The following is a 16,509-nucleotide window of genomic DNA, read 5'->3' on the forward strand; positions in this document are numbered from 1 at the left end:
TAATTAATTATTTCCATTACTGATAATTCTATCACAAGATTATCCAGTTAATCGGATAAAGGAGAGTAATCTGTAACTATTAGTAATTGAGATATCTGCATAAATGAACATTGCATATTATATATTGTATAATCCTATACTCTTCTCTGTACGTATGCATATACTCATTAGATTAAATCGATAAACGGAACTAGCTTTGTTCAATTCGTGCTCTGTATTGCCAATTGCCATTGCTACAATACATCCTGTATTCGATAAATAACACAACGAGCAAATCGTATACAAGATTTCCTATTTGAAATAACGTGTGTGCGAATCTATTCACATTGACGATCGTACGCCTATCAAACATTTCCAGTTTTATGGACTGACAATCAAATAAATTGGTCTTCTCATTTTCAATCTTTAAATTCGTGGGGCATGTTGAGGCGAAGTTATATACAATAAACGACAATTCCAAGTTTTTCTTACATTTCTTTGAGCGCCGTGACATTTTGAAATCCGTGTTAAAAGACTCGCGATGAAAAGCGGCGTTACCCGCGCCTTCGTTTCGTTTTTGATTGGTCAGATATAAATAAAAGGACCGTGTCTCGCATCGAGACGTCCGAGTAAACGTAACGTAAAGTAACGTATCGCGAAATCGCATTGCGCTGGCGTGGATAAAATATATTTTTGCAGCGAAGCCGGACCTTCACGTCAGTTACAGACGTACTTCGCCGCGATTGCAGCACTTTTATGGACCGTTTTTACGAGCCACCTCTCTCTCTCTCTCTCTCTCTCTCTCTCTCTCTCTCTCTCTCTCTTTCTGCCGACCTTTTTTCATCGTGAAACCTTCGCGTGCACACGTTGCACACGCAGTCAATTGAAACGCAAACACGATAAGCGCCGTCGATGCGCGCTCTGTGACGGATCTCAATGTAAATCGTATACTCGCGCCGTTAAAAGTACGGAGTAACATTTTTCCCGTTTTAACGCCCGCAAAATCGCCCGTTTCGCATGCCGTTCTTTACATAAATAATCGCTTGTATACCTGGCCGTCTTGTACCAACTCTCGTTACGAGCGGTTGCAAGAACTACCGTAACAAAGTCGTACATATAATCTGTCAAATGGAAAGTCTCGTTTATTAAGAACCGTAAACTGTCAAAACGCGTTGCAGAATAAATTTCGCTTTACTGTAAGGCGCTCTTATATCAGTGATAGCACGTGCGAAGTGTTATTTGTTTAGTACGCGAAGATTATCTATCCATAAACTTAATGTTTAAAGAAGCATGCATATAAAAAGAGATACATGTGAATGGATATATGTATATAAAATAATAGAATACTCTCTTATATACATATAAACAGGAATTGGATATTGTATAAATTTTTTCATGTTAATAATAGATGTTTAAAAATACAAAGAGACTTTGCATCAATATCGAACAACTGATAAAAATGAACGAAGATTACATACTTATATTTTAATGTTTTGTATATAAAAATATAAAAATTTCAACAATATTTTGCCATTTATTTGCAACATCAGGCAAGCTGCATATTGATCGCGAATAATCTACAACGATGATACGTCGTTTAATTAAGAAACGATAACTTTTTCTTCCAATATATATCATACATCTTTTATGTAAAGTATATGAAGACATGTTTATATAGAAACTACAATACGTTCGCCGTGGAATTGTGCAACAAGGTTGCATCGTCGTATAATATCGTGCAAGGCAAAACGGGTACAGATAAGCAATGCATTCGGTTTAGCCATCGTAGGAAACGACGGCACAACACAATCAAAATTGCATTTCGCTATATCCTTTAGGACTTACATCAAGATTGGCCAGGTGTGCGTACGTGCGTGTTCACTAAGGCTGCATTCATACAATCGCGAAGAAAGGAATTGCGAGCACTTCCTTTTCGAATAGTTATTCTATAGCAAAAATTTTATTACGAAATTTATTCAAACAACCGTGAGATCGAGCAGATATTAGAAAGGAAACTTTTATAATACAATATATGTACAATATATATAGGCATTTTCTTAAGCGGTTCAAGTATTAGGCATAATAATATATCTTTTATACATACATTCTAAATATATTTTATACGTTTTATTTATATATGATATATGATACATATACTTGGCACAAAATGTGTATCTTAATATCACAGTCGTAAAGCACATAGCGTGTGAATATAATCATCGTAAAACAAGTGGAAGGTCTGACGTTTCTAGGATTTCGTTTTATCACCGAATGAAAAGATCGGCTACGTTATCTGGCTCGATGAAAGCACGAACCATTCCCGTGGATTTCCTCGTCGTTACCCTTTCCTAAACAAATAGCTTTCGATCGAAAGCTCGTAATCCCTATTCGCGCTCATTCGATCGTTCTGTGTTATTTTGCCCGACGGTGTGAATGTCGCTTAAAAGAATCGTGTGGCGGACGTGCTTCGACTGGACCTGGCGTATGATATAGTCTTTTATTGCCAGCGACGAATACAGGGAGGTTTATCCGTAACGCCAGGGTTGCGCCGATGCGCCGCGTATAGCGCCGGCCAGTACCGCGGATGCGCGACCGCGTCCATCCCCAGGTAATAAAATTGCGACAAACTGATTTCAATCAAAGCCGAGGGGGAGAGGATCCCGGCCGACCGGCTTTAAACCCTTTAAAACCCTCTCGAGCGCATCGAGCATTTTCAATCCTTTTCGTGTGCGGTAGATAAAAGTTCCGCGAGCATGTACGCGTCGGTTTCGCACGCGGTTGTGTCGCTCGCGTTTAATTCGGCGGTCATATGAGGCACGAGGTAAAGGAAAAGGGCATAAGCTCTCCCGCAAAGTCAGTTTATCGTTTTTGTTATCGTGGCCGTTTCTGTGGCTCGGACCATTTACATATTTCGAGAGTTACTCTCGCAGAAATTTGATTGCTCTCACGCATCAACGAATATTAATTCGTATTTGCTTCTCCGCTGGATTATCCGCTTGGTTTATCGCACCGTTATTTCTCCGACCTGGCAAGTCCTCTTGCCTACCAGCGCTAATTCGTAGAAATTCTTTGGTCTTGTAGTGCAGTCGTGAAACCGTTGTAAATTTGCGAGTCACGCGCGAACGTTTGCGGCATAAAAAAATCGCTCGTTTTTATCCGGATTACCCATCGAGAGTGCTCTGGTCGTGATGCATTTGACGAAATGATCAAGAAACAACAGGTTCGAGTGTCGTTTTGTAACTGGCTCGTCTCTCGTACATGTACCGTACAACTGGCGTGCGGTAACGGCGGTAACTGTTATGTCCAATTGCTCTAATTGCTCGGAAAGTTCGCCGCTCGAGAGAGTGTTTCGGTCGAGTGAGAGACATATGTATCGTGATTTATCGAAGTACCGCCGAAAAAAACTTGGCGTCTTAATTGCCCGACGGCATGGCAACCCGGGCGACGCGGAACGCGCGTGTTCGATATGATGTAATAACCGTAACTGTCATTAATGACTCAAGTTCCTCATTTAAATGGCTACCGTTTCATATACCGATCCAGTTTAATCCGACCTTAAGAAAGATCCGATTAGTCTCGCCCACCTGCCGCCAGCATCCGTCCCTTCGCGACCCGTTTCTTCGCCGGGATCATTGCGTGCGAGTTAAGCGAGTTATGCCGGTAATTCAATGCGGCAAAATTGATTGCGTCCCTCGGCGCGGGAGTTAATCGACGTCTCGCGAAGTGCGCTTTGTCGAGTAATTCGACGACACGTTGTCGCGTCGGCGCGAATTACACGGAGCCAAAAATTATGTCGCGAGATGCGCGCCGCTCTCCCCGCGAGATGTTTAATGCATGCGCCACGCTTTTGCGGATATTGCTGAATTTGAATCGATAGATGATCGACGATCAAAAGAAGGCGGATATAATATTAAGCGGGACGCACCCCGTGGAATGTCTTATAAAGTATCAGCTTTCCACAAAAATAGAGGGCGAACAGCCCCTTTATTTTTACGATCTACTCGGGTAACTCGGGTTCTACCAGTCTACCATTTCGCGAAATATGCACTTCTTCCCTATCGTTTGTACTCTCTCAAGTATTATGCGTTTATATCCCCAACGTCTCCGCGATATCTATTGGCGATCGAGAGGTCTTCTTTGTTCGTACCACACATTCTAACTTATATCATCCCTCCCTTCAGCGCCGTCATCTAGCTCGATGAATTCGAAGCGAGGTTAGAAATTTCGTGGAACTGCGACGCATATCGATCTTCGCGCGCATAGTTGGCGTTATTTATTTCACGTCTTTCGCGATTACCCTCATTTCACGGTCCCGAGCGTCCTCGATTTCGTTCGACGGAGATTGCGCATTTAATTAAAACACATGGCAGCGGCGCTTGTTTTCAGAGTCGCGTCGGGATTAATAAGTCATACACTGTTATATATACGCGCGTATACAGACATCCGCTATTTTATATGGTTGCACTTGATTGTAAATTGTAAAGTATATTATAGGGCCTTTCGGTCCGATGGAACGTGATCACGTTCACGATTATCGTTTGTTATACGATGTCACGTTGCTCGGCAAAAAGTTTTATACAAAAGCTGTTATAAATTAGCTGTCACGCGCCTACATATACGACTGGCTGCAGTCGCATGCATAGGACAGATACTTCTCTTTTTCTCTCTTACTAGATCGGGATAAAATTTATCTATTCACGAATTTCACGCGCGTAAAGGGCTATCCGTCCCCACCCGCTACAGATGTTCAAAACTAAGAGTTATCTTCAAATCGCTGTCAAAACGTGTCATCACGGAAACGCGCGCAAAAGCTGTCCTTTTTACTACACGCATTTTATTTTTATTTTGCGGAATCTCATCCGGCCGTAACCTTCGCAGGGACACGACATTTGCGTTTAATTACAATTGCCGACCGCCATGTGTTTTTACAGAGATGGATCCACTCGCGCACGCGAGCGCGAGGATTAATAAATTACAGCGCGCGTCGGTGATGCGCCGGGCATTTTCAACGCGTCCAGGATTAATCCCGAGTAATGTCCCGCAAACTGCGCGACACGTGATCGAAAATAAAACGCCACGTCGACGGCCAGGCGCACTTTTCCTATACGCACCGCAGCCGGATATTTTTATGGGGTGTACACCGGGTTTTATGGCCCGTGCATCGTGAATCACTGATTCCCAGCCGAATGTCCGGAGGCATCAGCCCCTCTGCCTCGCCAGGAGAAACGAGCGAGCCGTTAACCCGATAGTGCCTTTAAATGCCGTCGTCACGTGCGCCGGTTCAAAGCTGCTAACGAATTCTCGGCTGAAATTCGTTGCACGTGAACGGAAATGCACGCGGCAGCTGCGGCGAGAAGCGATCGCGCATTCTTTCGAATTGCGAATGAATCTGCTTCCGCGGCCCGTCAAACGAGAACCTCTGAAATGGAAAGAACGGCCATATATATGTCGATCATTCTTTTTTCTCGCATTTCGAAAAAAAATATTTACCATTCGCAATAATACACGATTTAATAAGTTATTTAGAAATTTATGACATTTTAAACACTTTTATAATTTTACGTTTGTTTGTTTCCCTCTCTCTTTTTCTCTCTATTACTGTTGGATTTTACAATTAATTAGAGAAGATATCATTTTTAGGCTTGATTTTAGTAGCCTAATAATAATATTTCTATGTGAATTTTTGATAACTTTTTCCAACTCATTGTCAATAAACTGCGCCTCGATTGTTTGTCAGTCTTGAAACAGTTTTTTCATTGGAATAATAAATCCATATACTTAAATCGATAATCGATTTAACCTTTCATGCTAAGAAGCATTCTTTTTAAATCAATAAAGAATTTATTGCGAAAAATATCACCCCAGCCCAGGGTTCACCAAGGGGTTCATTGAGCTCAGAATCCACTGAGTTGGAAAAAGCATACAAAATTTATACAGAAATATTATTATTCGACTACTAAGATCCAGTCTGACATGGCGTTATCTTTAATTAATTGTAAGTTTTCATATCGATCCAATTTCACTTATTGTTGTTTATATTTTGAAATACCATATGCCAGTTGTTGATATTTGTAGAATCTGTAATCTATGCATGATTAAATATTTACTTGCACGGCATATCGCTTGCGATGAAACATTTATCACGATGATACAGCGTTGCCATTATTTTTATCTGTCGCCATTATTTTTTTACACGGCAGTATTACCCCAGAACGATTGTGCGAAAACGAAACGTTATGCGGAATGTTCGATTCGAGGTCGAAAGTTTAGCAAGTGCATTTAATGTTAAATGGCAGAACAATCATAATGCAATAATGGCTGAGAACGATTTGCTTAATCGAAACATCGAATGGGGTGGTTAGGCGCAATATATACATATGTGGAACTCGCGGAGCGGTTTCGCAGAGAGTAACCAGGACAGAATGTGCCACGTCTGGAACAGCTCAAGATTAATGGCCAGCCAAATGCGTGGAGTGTGTGTTGCCGCATTTTGTGCGTCGTCCGGGCCCATATTGCTTTCCTGCCGCTTGCTGCTTTTACGTAGATAAATGCGAACGATATGGAAGACTTGTAAGCTCCCATCACGAAGCCTGCGTCGTTGCAATGTTTCCGTGCAATGGGTCATTGTAAATGAACGTAAGAAGGAGCGAGATAGTAATTTCGTCTTATTACGCGATGAAAATACATGTCAGGCAAATCAAGCTTGACTATGGTCTCGTCTTAAAGGCAATCTACGTGCTCGGCAATAGCTCGGCGTTAAATATGTTACGGGGATCCGAATACGCGTAGCTTCATTGACTCTTCTTGCGAGATCAAACAGAAAAATATTCAAAGTCTAGAGGGAGGTAATATTGGCCTTGTCACGTCGGTAAATCTATTACGTGATGCATCTATCTCCGCGCGGAAATAACTTATGAACTGGGGCATCAGATAAGCGCAAGATCGTCGGGGAGTTTAGGCGCGGTGCGAGGAAACGTTGATACCCGTTATCGTTGCCCTCTTCGTTATTTTATATCGGGTCGGGCTGCGGTGAACCGTACCTTCTCGCACGATGCATAAGACCTGATCGCTTTATCGAAGCCCGACAATAGCGCCCTTTGCAGCGGAATGGTTTTCTTCCCCTTGAATGAACAGTGCGGCACGTTCAATGAAGATCGCATCGTAGGGATAGTTCTTTGATGCAAGTTCGCGACGATCGCGCGGCATAAATCACGCATATTTCAAGCACGCGTGTTTCTCGACAGCCTCGCGTTTTATCTTTGAAAGTTCCGACACTCCGCCGACAAAAGCTACTTTCGTGCTACATCTTCGCGAGCCGTGAGTAGCCGCTTCTCCGCGCGTCTCATGCTACATCAAGATCATCCGCAACACTTTTCACAGCATCATTAAAAATTCAGTGAAGTAACTCTCGTAAGAAAATGTGAGTGCTCGGCGAGTACCTCGGTCTGTTTGCCGGCATTCATTTTATTCACCTTCGACTTATTCATACGCAGCCGAGTGAGAGAAAGAGAGAAGGGGGAGAGGGAAAGATAAAAAGAGAGAGCAGCTATAGCTATCATTTCCGCGATCCCCATGCTGCGCGTTAAAATGCATTGCCTGGTAGATATATATGTGTATATATATATATATATATATATATATATATATATATATAGAAGAGAGTCGTGAAATTATTCCCGGCGTTTCGTTGCATTCCGTCATGACCGGGATCTTGCGGCGCGCATAAACGTCGCCGGGACACGCGCGTAAAACACGTGTTCGGTAACGACGTTAGTGAAATTATCATTGGTTTTCGCGGTCGCGCCCACCTGGGACCAATTTCGCGTGACGCTAATTGTCGACAGTCGGCAGACACGCGGGCGTTATCCCCCGGCCGTAGTTACCCCGGCGAAATCAATGAGACAAATTTTGAGGGTAAATACGGCGTCCGCCGCGGTGCGCGTTGCATTAAATCAAAATACATTATTCAAAGCGTATTATTCGCGCTCTAACTGCAAACGTGATAAAACGCGAAATTCGCTTGTTGATAAAACAAGCGCCGGTATACGGGTATACGCGGGTGGAGCGTCCATGAAATTGTTACGTGTGCGTACTGTTTTCCTTTACTTGCTGTTTGTCCGACGTAACTGGTCGGCATTGTTAATAACGTTGTCGTTAGCACACCACCGTGCGATATATGTGGGATTATTACAACCGTAACGATCGCTATCAGCTATTGCCACGGTGTAACGTATTTCGCAGAATTTATGGGACACGTAAATGTTTCGTATCATTAGAAAGTGGAATTAGCATGCCAGCGTAGTTCTAGAACTCCAACGGCAATGCGATTTAACTTTTGAAAAGGAAGGTATTAAGCTTTTACACGACAATGGCTGGTGTTTGCTGCGTTCTATGCAATGAGATTGTTACATTTCAGAAGCAGCTCACGTTTCGCTAGATTTTTTTTTTTAAGCGGTCAGCAGATTTTTTTTGCCTGTATTGAAGGTAGCGGATAAAATGTAATTTAGTTAAGAACTATGTTATTTGATAGTAAAAGACCTGAAAAAAGAGTCCTTCCAGCGTCATTTCCAGTTCTAATATAAAAGATAAATCTATAAACGGTCAGCAAATTCTTAATGCTGATGACATAGGATAATTAAAAGCAGGACGTCGATGATTGACGATGATCAAAATTCCGTGGTGATTATCGTAAGGAACAGCGCGGCAATTCTTCTCACATTACAAGCAGTACTTCTGGAAGTCCATTCCGCACACCACGTCGAGCATTCACGTAAGATCTCCTGGGACAATTTTGTCGGACGGTAAAATCTGCAGCGTTGTAAAAGGTTATTCCCGTTCATCGCAAGGGCGCGAAAATACCTCGCGAACTTCCCAGGGATTCGTCTTAAGGACGCCCAGCCGACAATTCTTTGTCAGCGCTCTCTCTCTCTCTCTCTCTCTCTCTCTCTCTCTCTCTCTCTCTCTCTCTCTCTTTCTCTCGAAATGCGGAAGAGGACGCGCGTGTTCAAAGGGACGACGGAAAAGGGAGACTTAAAGAAAGATTGCGGAAGGTGGGGAGGCGGGACGGGCGCAAGGATCGAGTAGCGATATTGCTACGGCGAAATTTTCGACGTTTGGCACGTAACTGCGTGCTTTACAGAAAAAGCTTTCTACTTTACTGGCTGCTCGTACGCCACTCGGCGGGGTCTCTCGCACTGCTTTATTGCACATTCCGGCACTTTCCTCGTAGGTTCAGCGTGCCTCTGCATCCATCGCGGGGGGGGGGAGTGTTCGCGCGCCTACGGGCGGCCATGCGGATGGGAAGCGCAAGGCGTTCACCATTCGCGGCACTTATCCAAGTTTTCAAGGATATCGAACATTCGGTAATTGCGAAAGTTTTACGCCTTAAATTCCGGCTCGACTTTACCCCTCTCGTCTGCTCACGTCGTCACCTTAAATTCCTATAGCTTTTGGCTCGTAAGACGAATTCCTGCCGGAGCACTGAATTACGCGGATCCTAAGGGAAGGATTACACGGATCCTGACAGTCGGTGTTGTTATTACGCTGCGCGTTGATGCCTCCCGGCCGCGGTTCTTCGGCTGAATTTTTCGACCTTGACGACATCGCTTTATGACGACTTCGCTGCTTAAGCCGCTCGAGAAGTTTGCGTCGTCGATTTCTTCTTTTAAATGTTCATATTTTCGTTTTTCTTTCGTATTTTATGACTATACATACTATTTACGCGAGAGATAAAGTGAGCGATAAAGTTACATTGCTTACGTCGCAAGACGTAAATGATGGATTTATTGTGAATTCTTATAATCCATATAAGATGTAGAAAATATTGAGAATATTTTATATTTCTATCTTTTTTTCTTCTACTCTATTAAATGAATAATTTCTCTTATGTTTATGTTCACTGAAACTCTTGTGTCATCGAACACGTAATATTTCTTACCCATCTATTTCATCTGTCATCATCCTTCGAATATCCTCTTTCTTCGCAATATTGTAGGCCATTAAGCTTTCCGTGAGGTCATTTTTTTATGAATCGAACGTCTTGGTTGTTTTCCTCTTCTGTTAATTTCGTTGACATCCTAAGACAAGCAAGAAAGTCACGGATCATTGAGTTATGGAAGTATTCTCCGAGGCTCTCTAGGGTCGGTAGGTTTACCGCCGCGTCACGGCAGTAATGACAGGCGGATCGAACTTTTTGCCCGAAAATCCGACGTAGAAATGTTTCGTTCGTATTTCTCGCGTTTCTTCTCTTGTTCGGGGAACGGACACCGAAAGTTGAGGAAACGGGAAAGGACGCAAAGATTGACCACTTCTGAGATATATTCTTAGCGACGGACAGAAACTCGATGACTGCGTCGACAAATCGCACATCACCTATTAAAGGGGAAAGAAAGAGAAAACAAAAACGACAGGGGTCCATGATTAAAGATAGATCCGCAGAATACGTCGATCATCATTGCGGTAAACTTTCGTGACGTACGAATTTTTGCTGAAAGTAATTTTTTTTTTATTGTTCTTGACAGTTATACATCTCGTAGAATTCTCCATTTAACATTTCGTTGCTCGGTTTGCTCCTCATCGAGGATAAATTATTGGCTTCAGACTCCGAGAAGTTGTTTCTAGAGGGAATCCGGCAAGAGAAGGAATAAAAGGGGTGCGAGTACTGAAGTTATAAATACGAAGTCGTGGAAAATTGGAAAAGTTTCGACTTAGTGCGCGGTGCATCGACGGTTTTCTCTGCGACTATCGTTGATATGTCGCCGACCAATCGTTAAAGGCGATAACCGGACGGCGTTATCGCGGGAAGAAAAATTTCCATCGGTTATCGCGGTGTCCCAGGTCCCATTACTTCCAGACGGCTGCAAAAGCCGTACATTTATTCGACCGGCCACTAATGTATTCGTGTGATTTAAATTGCCTAATTTCCGTACATATTTTATAGATTTCGATGAGTTATATAAAATCTACGTTTCTACATGAATTCGCTATTTATCGCATATCCGAAGCGTAGGGTCGCATAAAGTTTTTGCACCATTTACTGGATTGAAGGTAGCACATGAAGGAAATTATACATATACATATACAGATAAGATTTCGGATATTCTGAAATAATAATTTAAAGAAATTGCGTTTCCCCAAAAGATATGCAAAGACGGCGGCGAACGGGTTGCATAAATTATGATCGTACGTAATCGATGAAAACGATTTGGCGCGAGGAGACAGACAAGACCGCATATGCATCAAATTACATTGTTCTGTGCACATCAATCGTTCTCATTTTGCCATTTGATTTATCTTCATGTTACTTTAAGCTACGCTTTAAAATATTACATGTCGATCCCGTATTTTTCTGTCGCCCATTTGTATTTGCCCGCTTTTCCGTGTAAATAATGTAAAACGAGCAAAATGTTTCGATCGGACGGAAATATGGCGGACGAAACGCATCTCGTTAACCGTTTTTGCAAGCCGTGCCCAGGCTCCATTCTGCTCGAGCCTTTATGAAATGTTGATGCCGCGGCGGTCGTCGTAAAATCCCAGGATTGAAAACGGACGGACTCTGTTGCGAGGTATATAGTAATGCTCGCCTTTACGCGCGCGAGCCGCGCCTACCCTCGTCCCGACACGATGATCCTCCCTTTGCGGATCATTAAAATATACTCGCGAACAGATTTCATTGATTCGTGATAAATTGATAATCGAATCCGCTTTGGCCATCGGCCGCCGCGCCCGCTGACGTCCAATTCGTTACAGTCTCATTAACGTACGAGCTTTCCTGACTCCTGTAATTGATTTACGACTGCGTTCGAATTCCACGCTCCGTATTCCGTCCGAGTTATTATCGGCGCAGCTCGCAACGACCATTATATCCCGACCATCGCGCATCCGAAATTTCAGAACAAACTTGGTCGAAGATAATTCGACAAGTTTGCTGTAAGGCTAGCCTTAATCCGGTCCAGTCTAGCCCAGTCTTGTCCCCGTCCAGGAAGTCTCCTCCTCGCATAATCCACTCTACCCTCTCTCGCTCCGCTATCATGTATCCCGGTGACGGCTCTCTCCGCCAAATCTTCTCGCGTCGCTAAGCCACTGATCAGAGATTGCGGCGTCGCCCAGACGCCCACACTCGCCCACAGCTCGCGAGGTAACACACCGAAACCAATCGCAAGGAAACCGTGAATTTATTACGCTGAATTCGGCGTATCCTTGTTTGGTCAGCTCTCGAGAAGCCAAAATCACTTGCATCGGGAGCGCCGTTTGCACGCGCGTAAGCCACCTCGTAAGCTCCGCCGTCGAAAGCCGTCCGAACGCGATCGGTCTTTCACGTCCGATCCGTTTACCGATGCGATTATATTGATCGACCGTGTGCTGTGCCGGGCCGTGCCGCCGTGTCCGTGTTGAGTGTAGACGGATCCGAGCGCAAAAAATTCCACGCAGATCTGCTCTCTCGCCTCGGAACGAAAATGTGATCTCACGGAGAGACTTATAGTGACGGCATTATTTCGACATGAAAAGTAGAGCGCGCTTTTTCGCATTCGGAGCTAATCCCGTGTAACTCTTTTCTAGTGTCCTTCTTTCTGAATCAAGTCGCGCGCGCGAATAAGCTCGTAATTAAAATCGTACTTGGTCGTTCGCGTGTGTTTCTTCACCGGGCTGGACGCGAACATGTTCTGCGAAAATTTCAGCTGACGCGGAGATATCTCTTTTCGTTACATCTACCTGGCCATCTTCGTAGATCCTCTTTTATCCGCCTTTCGTTTGTAAGTCGCATCGCAGCGCAGATTGTCCTTTGGTGATTTACTCGTTTGACGCTTTGAACAGCATTGAGTATTAGATCCAAATTATAATATTCCCATTTCACGTACACAAACAATTTACTAGGATATAGTTTAATTAGTTTATAGTAAATTAATAATATAGAATATATTAATAATCAGGTAAGGAAATACCAATATACTAATTTATTAGCACGATATTTGCATATGTAACATGTCTAATTTTGTACTTATTAATAAAGCAATAGTTGAAAAAAAATTCCCATTAAAAGCTAAAATACGCGACAGAGTCAGAAGTTGCGGCGGTATTCAACGAAAGCGTGCAATTAGTAAGCTCTTAGCGTGATAACTTGAAATGTTACGTAATATTTCCACGTATTGTGTGTGCAAAAATTCTCTCTCTCTCTCTCTCTCTTTCTCTCGTCACTCGGGCATTCAAGGGGCAGGGCTTGAGGGGTAGGGCGAAGCCTGAAACTCTATACGCTCGAAATCATTCCAAGTTTCCCGTGTACCATGAAGGGTGTCGGGTGGCGGGGCAAGATCCCGATTACGTTCTACCTTGCTCAGTCGACGAGATTCCTCCGACAGTTGTAGTCTCGGGAACGTCTACGCCCTTCTCTCGTAAGCTCGCGATTCCGTCTACAGATGGACCGCGCAAAGACGAGAGAGAGAGAGAGGGAGGGAGGGAGAAAGAGCGCAAGAGACCGTAAAGATAGGTGCTTTCTCGAGGCATGCGGAAATGGCGAAATTCGTCCGGATTTCGGCCGTTCATTTTCGTTTCGCCAAGGATCCTCGTCAATGCGTCCTCCTCGCGAACGCGAATCGTTACCGGAGATTGCTCTCTCCTCACGGAGCCGGCGACCGGATACGGAACGGTCACCGGCACGAAGCACGCCGAGTTTCGCGGCGAATTTGACAATTTGCGCACGTGCGCACATGGTCGCGTGCACGTAAGCCCGCACGACACTGAGCCCGATTCTCCGGGTTCTGTGCAGTCGCCCGTGTGTATTCTACGTATAGCGTTGCTCGAGTGCATTAATTAAATACATTCCTCCCCGACGGCGTTTCGTGCACGTCATTCTCCGACCGACCGACCGAATGTCCACCACCTTTGATTGTCCGCCGAGTTCCTATTGTGGCGACCAAAACTGTCTCTCTGTCGCACGAAATCTCGTGGGTATCCGTCCGCGTGGCGAGAATGGTTTTGATGAAGCTGCGTCGTCCGAGTTCATTAGCGGCGTTAACAGGCCTTCGTACCTTCTGTCCGGACCGCGCCGTGGTTCTGTTTCAAGTAACCGGTCGTCAATTTTCGCTAATGTATCAACATCGCGGTTTCGAACGACGCTGTCCGCAATCGCAGTGGAATCGTTTGTACTCCGAGCTCGTACGCGAGCTACCGTTTGCATGCTCCTTCGTGTCTCGTGTTCGCGTGTCCCGCGTTACGTACGAATTATAGGCATTATTTCTCTCGCGTTGGTTCGCATTTAAGATTTCCCGCCGATCGATATACGGCGGGGTACCTATAGCGAGGTATCCGCGCGGCTAACATGTGATTTCTCGCAGCAACATTGCGCTTTCGAGTCCAAGATTACTTATCTCGTGCCGAGAGAGCCAAAATATTTCGCAAGATGAAGATACTTAACTGGGTCGATTTCACGATTCGACGATAAAATATATAGGCAAACAGCGGCGGGACGTATAACGAGACTAGGAGCAATGAAAATTTAAATAAGAAGCCGGCGGAGACAATCAGATTGTGTGTCTCAGCTGTTTTTATACCACTGTGCAAGAATACGAAGCGCGTTCGTTCGTCGTTTGCTATTGGTTGATTTTTATACTTTCGGCAGAGAGAAAGAGAGAGAAGAAGGCAGACAATTGCTCGCCGACTGCGTTTTAATAAATGAAAACGCACGAGAGGAGCAAAGCGAACGTAGACGAGAGGCACTGCCTTTATCTTTATTTCAGATGAAGTCGTTTCGCGTGCTTCTTTCCTTCTTGCCCTCGGGCAAGTCCACGAAGGGAGTCGCGCACGTATTGCGGTCGCCCTTACTTATAGGACACCGACACCTTTTCACGGTCGTTGGCAGACCTTGCTCTCCTGGGGCGTCGGCGGCGCCGTCGGTTAGGTGCATTATTAAATACGGTCAGACGCGATGGCAAGCGTTAACCGGATGTAACGAAGTAGGCAGCGCGCGTGAGACATAGGTATAGCGAGCGAGCGAGCGAGCGAGTGAAGTCGCTGAATATTCAGGCGCAACTAGCGTCTGAACACTATATTTCAATGCCGTCTACAGACGTTTGTTCCGCGACTATAAGTTTCCAGTTAGAAACTTCCTCGGCAGAGCATAAAACCAATTTATACTTCAACGGGAAGTCCACGAAGAAATAGCTTAAGCTCGCCGCAACGAAATCGTGTTGATGGAACGGTCAGATCGATTCTATACACGTTCTTCGAGCTCGCGTGATGTGTATTGAGTAATCTGCAGAGGACTGAGATTTCGCATTCTCAATCAAATCAGAAAAAACGGGTAAAGTGGAAAAATGTGAGAAAACGGGAAAATAGCATTTAGGATATCGCAAACACATTTGACATTCGAAGCCAAAGAGAATAAAGATCATATAAGTGCGAATAAAGTAATTATCGCGAATCGCCATTATCCTCTTTTGCGGCGATAAAAATTCGTTAGAAGTCACGTGGGACCAGTTCTCCGCATTCCTCCGACGCTTTGGATGCGAAGAACCATTAACGTGTGACACGTAAGTGGCGTTTTTCGTTCTATAAGGCCGTAATTAAAAATTCTTGTGTAGTTTGAAAGTGGATTCATACGGAAGTTCAGCGTGCTGGCGGACGGTGGACTAAAGTTCCACGCTCGCCTGCGAATCGTGACACTGACGGCTACTCAGCGCCATCGAACTAAATGATCATTAATTGCGAGCTCCGGGTACATTATGCGAATTACTTGAGCGACAGCCATGTCGCTAATATTAAGTTCCTCGGTAGAAGAATGCCGGTATCTCGCTCAATTATAACTTTCTGCGAAACTTGCTTATTAGTGACATTAAAAATTCAGATCTGTCTTTTCCACTTTATGTTGATATATCTGTTATTTGATAGTCTCAAGATAAGTTAGCCCCATCAGAATCTTATTAAAAGCTGAATAAAAATAGAAACTATAATAAAGTAGGATTTAATCTGTCTCCATATTAATTTTATAAAAGCTTTATCTGCTCCTGCATTTCAAAATGTTATTTAAAAATTTACATGTCATTTTTTAATTAATTGTTATTTCAAAAATTTGAAAAATAATTTCACAGTCTTTTAATGAAATGATTTTAAATGAAATCGTTATTCGTTTACAAGTTTTATATGTAGAAATCTTGTTGTATACATTTATGCATAAATTATTACGTAAATTGTTGTTACATTTATATTTCAGCCGTTTTATTTGTGATAATGATTTCAAACAATAAATAAAATTATATGATAACAATGTCTTGATACGATGTAATTTCAATTTGATATATATTCGTATGGTTGTGATGGCGCAATAGCCAAATTGAATTGTACAATGCAGCATCACTTTGCCACCACGGGCTCGTTACTGTATCATCATTGTCGGTAACGAGCTCGTATCGTCATTACGTTCACTGATTCGCGAGCCGTGATCCGTTGTATTGTTAGATGCGAGATATTCCCGGAGAGAAATTCAAGGTAATAAATAATTGCTCAGTGCTGTCTTTGTTATCTTGTTCGTAAGATTCA

General features: G+C 43.7%; 1 protein-coding gene across 1 annotated transcript in view; it reads left to right on the plus strand.

Annotated features, from left to right (window-relative positions):
• Window positions 1-16,509, plus strand: part of LOC143904602 (protein O-mannosyl-transferase TMTC1-like) — a 189,247-nt gene that overhangs the window by 49,487 nt on the left and 123,251 nt on the right. The gene's annotated exons all lie outside the window — the stretch shown is intronic.

This window comes from Temnothorax americanus, unplaced genomic scaffold (assembly GCF_048541705.1).
Source record: "Temnothorax americanus isolate GAGA-0224 unplaced genomic scaffold, ASM4854170v1 Scaffold54, whole genome shotgun sequence".
Lineage (NCBI taxonomy): Eukaryota > Metazoa > Arthropoda > Insecta > Hymenoptera > Formicidae > Temnothorax > Temnothorax americanus.